At 41.1% G+C, this 8,918-nt stretch overlaps 1 pseudogene; it reads right to left on the reverse strand.

The window, feature by feature from the left end:
- Positions 1-8,098: 8,098 nt before the first annotated feature.
- LOC102849662 lies at positions 8,099-8,833 on the reverse strand (annotated as a pseudogene).
- Positions 8,834-8,918: the final 85 nt, after the last annotated feature.

Genomic DNA, 8,918 nt, shown 5'->3' on the forward strand with positions numbered 1-8,918 from the left:
ATGACAAAGCAAAGTATAATAATGAAAAAGTGCAAAGAGCTGGAGTCAGAAAATCAAAAGAGCTGAACTCGCTCAGCATTTATTAAAATGAAGGTATTGAAAACAAAGTCAAGCCATGAGTGGCAATATTTAAGGATGCTTTGGGCAGAATATTAAATGATTCAAGAAGCATTAAAAGAAGATGGAAGGAGTATATAGAGTCACTGTACCAGAAGAAATTGATTGACACAGAAGAATTTCATGAAACAACATATGAGCAAGAGCCTGTGGTGATAAAGACGTTCAAGTGGCTCTAAAATAATTTGGGAGGAGGGGAGACTCCAGGAATTGACGTCATACCAATTGCTATATTTAAACAAATTGTCCTGGATGCACTAAGTTGTGCCAAGAAATCTGGAGGAAAACCACTTGGCCAACTGACTGGAAGAGATTCTTATTTGTTCCCATTCCAAAAAAGGTGACCTGACAGAGTGCAGAAATTATCAAACAATTCCGTTAAAATCACAGGCAAGCAAGATTCTGCTTAAAATTATCCAAAAATGAGTGGAGAAGCACAGAAGCAGAGAACTGCCAGAATTACAGGCTTGGTTTAGAAAAAGCCATGATGCTAGGCATATTATAGTTGATGTTAGATAGATCTTGGCTGAAAGTAGGGAGTACCAGAGGAATGTCTATCAGTGTTTCATCGACTATGCAAAGACGTTTGACTGTGTGGATCACAACAAACTATGGCTGACTCCGAGAAGAATGAGAATCCAGGAGCATTTGATTGTGTTTATGGGAAACTTATATTTGAACCAGGAGGTAGCTATCAGAACAGAGCAAGGAAACACTGGAAAAAATGCTTCAAAATCGGGAAGGGGTTGTATTCTCTCTCCATGCTTTTTCAATTTATATGCAAACAGATCATCCAGGAGGCTGGGCTTTATGGGGAGGAATGTGGCATCCGGATTGGAGAAAGATTCATCAAGAACCTTCATTATGCAAATTACACAACCTTGCTTGCTGACACTGAGGAGGACCTGAAGCACATGCTGCAAAAGATCAAGGACTACGACCTTCAATATGGACTGAAGCACAACATCAAAAAAACAAAGATTCTCACCACTTGGCCAATTTGCAGCATCAGTATGGATGGTGAAGAGATCGAGATTGTTAACAGTTTCAGTTTGCTTGGCTCCACAATCAACACTCTTGGTACTAGTAACCAGGAAATCAAGAGATGAATTGCATTGGGAACATCGGCTTTCATGGACCTCTCCAGAGTACTGAAGAGCAATGACATCAGTCTGCAGACTAAGGTGAGCCTGATACAGTCCATAGACTTCACAATTGCTTGCTATTTTTCAGAATGCTGGACAATGACTAGGGATGATAGAAAAATAATTGATGCCTTTGATCTGTGGTGCTGAAGAAGAGTGTTGAATATACCATGGATTGCTAGAACAAATAAGTTTGTCCTAGAGAAGGTGAAACCAGGTTACTCCTTGGAGTCAAGGATCCTGATGCTTTATCTGACATAACTTTGGACATGTTGCAATGTGGGATCAGACCTTGGAGAGGGACAGCATGCTTGCAAGGATGGAGGGACAATGCAGTAGAGGAGGATCCTTGAGGAGATGGTTTGATTCAGTTACTGGGGCAATGAGGGCAGGTGTGTCAGAGACAGTGAGGTTGGCACAGGATAGAGCAGGTTTCAGGGCTCTTGTACATAGGGTCACTATGAGTCATGAGTGACTCAACAGCACATAACAACAACAAGGAAACTTAGAAAAATTGAGGAAAAACACAAACCTCCACTTGAAATTATTGGAATGCTAACAAGTTAAAGAAGTGCCAAGACCACTATCTGGCCCAAGAAAGAGAATAATAAGCAGGAATTCTATATCTAAGTTTACTTTCCTAGATAGGCATGTCCTGAGAGGTACCTAAGAGGTCAACTCCCCCCCCCCACAATAACTTTAATTAGCTGGAGGTTCAAAGAACAGAGTCCAAAAGGTGAGCAGGGCTGGTGAACAACACTCGTTTGCACTGGGATCTCAAAAGACTGCGCACATACCATAAAAATATATTATCCAGACAAGCCTTCTCAGGGATTGCAACTCATTTTCAAAGTATCTGAAATCTGAAATTGTATTAAGGTAGTCTCAGAGCCAATGTCTCCAGGTACCTGGAAGAAAACAAAACAAATACTCTTTGGAGACAGATAACAGCTTAGGATTCACATTTTTTTTTCTATGAACAGTTAGGCATATGCAACAAAGCATCAAGAAATGGCATCACGCATACTAGAAGGCAAACTAACATGAACACAAACAAGTAGAAATAATAGGAGTCACTAGTTTGTTCATTATGTTCAAGAAGATGAACTAGAAGAATGGGGATTTTAGCAAAAACTAGAAAGCACATATAACAACCAAATGGAAGTTCTATGACTTAGAAACATAATGACAGAAATAAACAGCCCAATAGATTTAGTTGACAACAAACTAAAAAAAGCTGAAGAGAGAATTACTAAATTTGGAGACTGGTTAATAGAAAATATTCTTTTTTAAATAATTTTAATGAACATTTATAGAGTTTGGATTTCCATTCATTTGTTGCTGTACTTCTCTCCCCGTCCAGCCCTCCCCCCTAGAAAATATTCTTAATGAAACATAAAGGAATAGAATGATACCAAAAAGAGAAAGAAGAATAAGAGTCACAAGAGAGACAAAGATATCATTTAACACATCCATAACTAAAATCTTAGAGAGGAATGAAGAATGTGACAGGGAAAAAGTCTGCACTCAGTGACCTCTCCAAATTATTGAGGAACAATGGTATAAGTTTGAGGACTATGGTCTTTTCAGTGACTTGCTGTTAAGAAATAGATGCTGAATAAGGCTGATAGAAGAAGAGTTAGTACCTTTGGACTACAGTGTTGGAGAAGAGTACTGAAAAATTCCATGTCCTGTCAAAAGAACAAACAGGTATGTCTTGGAAAGAGTACAGCCAGAGTGCTGCTTGTAGGCAAAAATGATAAATACATACCTTGGGCATGTTGTTAGGAGAGGCTCTTCCATGGAGAAGGGCATCATACTTGGAAAGGTAGTCAGTGAAAGAGAAGGAAACCCTCAAAGGGATGGATTGGCACGGTGATTACAGCAATGGGCGCAAGTGTGTCAGAGATTGTGAAGATGGCACTGGATGCTCGAGAGTCCTGACCCTTTGTTCAGAAGGTAGCTGTGAGTCATACTCAACTCGACAGCACCTAACAACAAGTGGTGTTCTCAGCTTTCAGCCAAGATCCAACTGACATCAACAGTGATATCCTTGATGCCATGGCTCCTTTTAAATCCAGCTTGAATTTCTAGCAGTTCCTTATCAATGCTCTGTTCAAGCCATTTTTAAATAATGTTCAGCAATTTTACTTTCATGAAGTATCAGAGATATTGTGTAATAATTTCCATATTATACACACACACATACACACTCTTTTGAATCACCTTTTTGTGATCTCTTCCAAATTTCTTGGCACACACTGATGAGCATGTCCAAAGCTGTGTCTGTTTGTTGAAATGTGTCAACTGGCATCTCATCAGTTCCTGGGATCTTACATTTTGTCAATACCTTCAGAGTAAAAGTAAGTAGAATAAACATGCATATAGATTTTAAGATAAGAGCAATCACCATACACATATAAATTGTTTTTAGGTACTGTCAAGTTGAGTATGACTCATAACAACCTTATAAACAACAGATCTGAACCCTGTCCTGTCTTGTGCCATCCTCAAAATTTCTGACATATGTGAGCCCATTGCTACAGTCACTGTGGCAATCCATCCCATTGAGCATCTTCCTTTCTTTCAGCCTCCCTCTAACTTTTCAAGCATGATATTCTTCTCCAAGGAATAGCCTTTCCTAGCAACATGCCCAAAGTATGTGAGACGAAGCTTTGCCATCTTTACCTGCAAGGAACATTCTGGATATACTTTCTCCAAAATATATCTGTTTGTGCTTTTGGCAGCCCATGAGATATTGAGTTCTTTTCTCCAACACTACAGTGCAAAGGTATCAATTCTTTTTCTGTCATCATTCACTGTTCAGCTCTCAGAGTCATAGCAAATGATTTAAATGTCCATGGTCTGATAATCAGGCATAACATAGCCTTTACATTGACATCATTACTCTTCAGTTATATAGAGAAGTCTCTGACTACAAACTTCCCCAGTGCAGTATGCCTTCAGATTTCCTGACTGCTGATGAAGTTGTAAACAGTTCTGATCTTTTCTCCATCTATCATGATGTTTCTATCATTCCAGGAGTAAGAATTTTTATTTTATTGATGTTGAGATGTAATCCATATTGAAATTTGCAGTCTTTAATCTTCTGCAGCAAGTGCTTCAAGTTCTTCTCACTTTAAGCAAGCAAGGTTGTGTCATCTGCATAAGGCACATTGTTGATGAGACTTCCTCAGATCTTAATGCCATATTCTTCTTCTTAGAATCTAGCTTCGGGAATTACCTAAATACATATGTTGTTGTTGTTGTTATGTGCTGTCAAGTCACCAGCAACTCATAGTGACCCTATGTACAACAGCCTAAAATCTGCTCCATCCCTTGCCAATCTTATTGTCTCTGACACACCTATCTTCATTGCCTCAGTGACTAAATCAATCCATCTCATCAAGGGCCTTTCTCTCTTGTGCTGTCCCTCCACCCTCTCAAGCATGCTGTCCCTCTCCAAGGACTGATCCCACATTGCAACATACCCAAAGTATGTCGGACAAAGCTTCAGAATCCTTGCCTCCAAGGAGCAGCCTGGCTTCACCTTCTCCAGGATGAACTTGTTTGTTCTCTTGCAGTCCATGGTATATTCAATTCTCTTCTCCAACACCACAGTTCAAAGTCATCAATTCTTTTTCTATAGACTCTAGTCATTGTCCAGCTCTCTGATATATAGCAAGAAATTGCAAAGACCATGGCCAATATCAGGTGCACCTTAGTCTCCAGACTGCCATCATTGCTCTTCAGTACCTTAGCAAGGTCTCTGACAACAGACTTTCTCAGCGTAATTCGTCTTTTAATTTCCTTGCTGCTGGTACCAACAGTGCTGATTGTAGAGCCAAGCAAACTGAAACTGTCAACAATCTCAATCTCTTCACCATCTATCATGATACTGCCAACCGTCCCAGTGGTGAGAATCTTTGTCTTCTTGATGTTGAGCTTCAATCCATATTGAAGGCTGCAGTCCTTGAACTTCTGCAGCAAGTGCTTCAGGTCCTCCTCAGTTTCAGCAAGCAGAGTTGTGTCATCTGCATAACGCAGATTGTTGGTGAGTCTTCCTCCAATTCTGATGTCACACTTCTCCTCAGAGAGCCCAGCGTTCCAGACAATCTGTTCCGCAGATAGATTAAAAAGATACGATGCTAGGACACACCCTTGACACACACATTCCCAATTTTGAACCGTGCAGTGTTCCCTTTCTCTGTTCTGATGACTGCCTCCTGGTCCAAGTATAAATTTCACATAAGCACAATCAAGTGTTCTGGAATAAATACACATAGATAGCATTTATAATTTATAACCAGTAGAAAACTTGATCAAGAAAAGCGAAAAGAAAAAACAGAATGTAAGTAGGAAATATGTACTAAGAGGGAGGAGAATCTAGTGTTAAGAATGTTGTTGTTGTTATGTGCTGTCAAGTCAGAACTGACTCATAGCTGACCTTCCAGTGGGTTTTCAGAGGCAGTTAATCCCGTGAGTGGAGATTGCCTATCTTTTTCTTGTGGAGCAGCTGGTGGATTTTAATGAAATGACTCCAGGATTGCAACACATTTCTTATCCCTCTGCCACCAGAACTCCCCTGTGTTAAGTCTGATAGATATAAAATTGTTAAAATTACCAGTAAAAGAGAGGACCTTAGGAATAGATGAGACTGTAAGAACATTTTTCCATCTTATTGATTCCAACTCATAGAGAATCAACATCTTTAAGAGCAGAACTGTGCTCCATAGAGTTTTCTGGGACCAATTTTTCAGAAGTGCATGATTTTTATTTATTTATTTTTGCTTTTACTCCAAGGTACCTCTGAGTGGATGCTAACCTCCAGCCTTTGGTCTAGGAACCAGCACATTAATGGTTCACACCACCTAGAAACTCCGAAAATTACCAAAGATACATTTGGAACAAGAAGAAATACCATCGAAAGAGAAACCTAAAGGAAGTTAGTGTTGTTGTTGTTGTTATGTGCCATCGAGTCGCCTGTGACTCATAGCGACCCTGTGTACAACAGCCTTAAACTCTGCCTTATCCTGTGCCAATCTCACCATCTCTGACACACCTGCCCCCTTATTACACAATCCATCTCATCGAGGGTCTTCCTCTCCAGCGCTGTCCCTCCACCCTTCCAAGCATGACCTCCCTTTCCAAGGACTGGTTCCGCCTTGCAACATGTCCAAAGTATGGCAGACGATACCTCAGAATCCTTGCCTCCAAGGAGCAGCCTGGTTTAGCCCTCTCCAGGACAAACCTGTTCATTTTCCTATCAGTCCATAGTATATCCAATACTCTTCTTCAACACCACAGCTCAAAGGCCTCAATTATCTTTCTATCATCCCTAGTCATCGTCCAGCTCTCTGATGCATAGCAAGTGATTGCAAAGACCATTGCATGTATCAGGCACACCTTAGTCTCTAGACTAACATCCTTGCACTTCAGCACTTTAGAGAGGTCTCTAACTGCAGATGTTGCCATTGCAATACATGTTTTAATTTTCTGGCCCCTGGTGCCGAGAGTATTGACTGTGGATCCAAGCAATCACCATCCATCATGATGCTGCCAGTTGGTCCAGTGGTGAGAATCTTTGTTTTCTTGATATTGAGCCTCAATCATACCAAAGACTGCAGTCCCTGACCTTCCACAGAAAGTTAGTGTAGAAATAGAAATATTTCACGGTATTTGCTATAAAGTTTTTTCTTTTCATTTTATGTAACTTTTGCCATAATATTATAATATTTTTCATAATATTTTTATTTCCCCTAAAACCACATAACCTTAAAAAGGGTAATGAAGTCTTTGACATATTCATAAAAGATTCCATGAGCATGAACATAGTCACATATTCATGAATCTTTGCACCTGCACTCACTGAAACGCTGCCTGAAACCACAATTTAAAATGTGAAATAAATAAGTGTATGCACCAAAATCAGGGCCTCCAAATACAGTACTGTAACTAATAGAACTGCTTGGGAAAACAGATACATTAAACGTTATAATGGAGATTTCAACATACTTCTTTAAGAATAGAAAGACCAAGTTAAAAAAAATAAGTAGAAATATTTACAAAATCTGGGCAACACAGTTAATAAACTATGAGTTCAGTATGCAAAACATAATTTTATTTTTTTAGCTGTTGCAAAAAGCTTTATTGTTTCATTTGGTCCAAGGCTTGGGCGAAGGGCTTCTGGGTGGATAAGATTCTACATCAGGGAGACCCTTTCTACGAAGATGGCGCCAAAAACTAAGAAGGAAGCCCCTGCCCCTCCCAAAACTGAAGCCAAAGCAAAGGCATTAAAGGCCAAGAAGGCAGTCCTGAAGGGCATCCACAGCCAAAAAAAAAAAAAACACCCAAGAAGATCCGCACGTCACCCACCTTCTGGCGGCCTAAGACGCTGAGACTCCAATGGCAGCCCAAATACCCCCAGAAGAGAAACAAGCTTAACTACCATGCCATCTTCAAATTTCCCCTGACCACTAAGTGAGCCATGAGGAAGATAGAAGAAAACAACACACTTGTGTTCACTGTGGATGTCAAGGCCAATAAGACCAAATTAAACAAGCTGTAAAGAAGCTCTATGACATTGATGTGGCCAAGGTCAACACTTTGATTAGGCCTGATGGAGAGAAGAAGGCCTATGTTCGACTTGCTCCTGATTATGATGCTTTGGATGTTGCAAACAAAATTGGGATCATCTAAACTGAGTCCAGCGGGCTAATTCTAAATATGAATTTTTCAGAAAAAAAAAAAAGATTCTACATCAGGGTGGGATAGAGAAGCTTGCTGCTGTTGACAGGGGGACACACAGGTTTCCCCCTGAAAGTCCCTGCAGACCCCTAGTCGTGCTTTAGGGTGAGACGCTCAAAGAGATACTCGCCCAGCCCAGCCTGGGGGCCGCCCAGTCTTCTAATGTTGGTCAGATGGTCACCCATCTTCAGCAGTTTCACTTCCTCGTCCAGGAAGTGGTTCTCCAGAAAGTCATAGAGATGGGGGTCAGTGTGGGTGGAACCCACAGCGTGCAGATCCAGAAGGGCCTGGTTTAGGTTCTTCTCCAAGGCCAGCGCTGCTTGCATGGCGTCTAGGGTTTTACCCGACTAATCCTGGGATGGCTTCTGGATATCTTGGAAGAGGACTCGCCCGCTGTGCTGCTTTTGCAGCTTCAAGAGCCGCTGGGCACCCTCGCGCTTCTCACTCACCAACTTGCAGAAGAAGTGTCCCACGCCTTCCAAGGCCACATCATTGTGGTCAAAATAAAAACCCAGAGAGAGGTAGGTGTAAGAAGCCCGCAGGTGCAGGTTGACCAGACAGTTGATGCCAGCTTCTGCGTCTGTGGAATAATTTTGACAGATCTGAGAGCTCATGGTTGGTAGAGGTTTTGGGGCTAACAAAAAAAAGGCGTTAGCTGGTCCCGAAAATAGGAGATGGTTGAGATGATCCCGAGGTTAAGCCTGGAGGTGAAGTTGGAGGGTAGTCGAAGGCTGGAAGGGGGAGAAGTCGCCCGGTCTGTTCCGTCCAAACACTGCTGAAGCAAGAGACAGATCGACAGGACCGCTGGGGAACTCGCAAAACATAATTTTTTTAAATTTATTATTAATTTCAATGAAAATTTACAGAGACTTTGGATTTCCATTCATTCATTGTTGCACTTTTCTCCCC

Source organism: Elephantulus edwardii, unplaced genomic scaffold (genome assembly GCF_000299155.1).
Source record: "Elephantulus edwardii isolate Elephantulus edwardi_28Jun2011 unplaced genomic scaffold, EleEdw1.0 scaffold00152, whole genome shotgun sequence".
Lineage (NCBI taxonomy): Eukaryota > Metazoa > Chordata > Mammalia > Macroscelidea > Macroscelididae > Elephantulus > Elephantulus edwardii.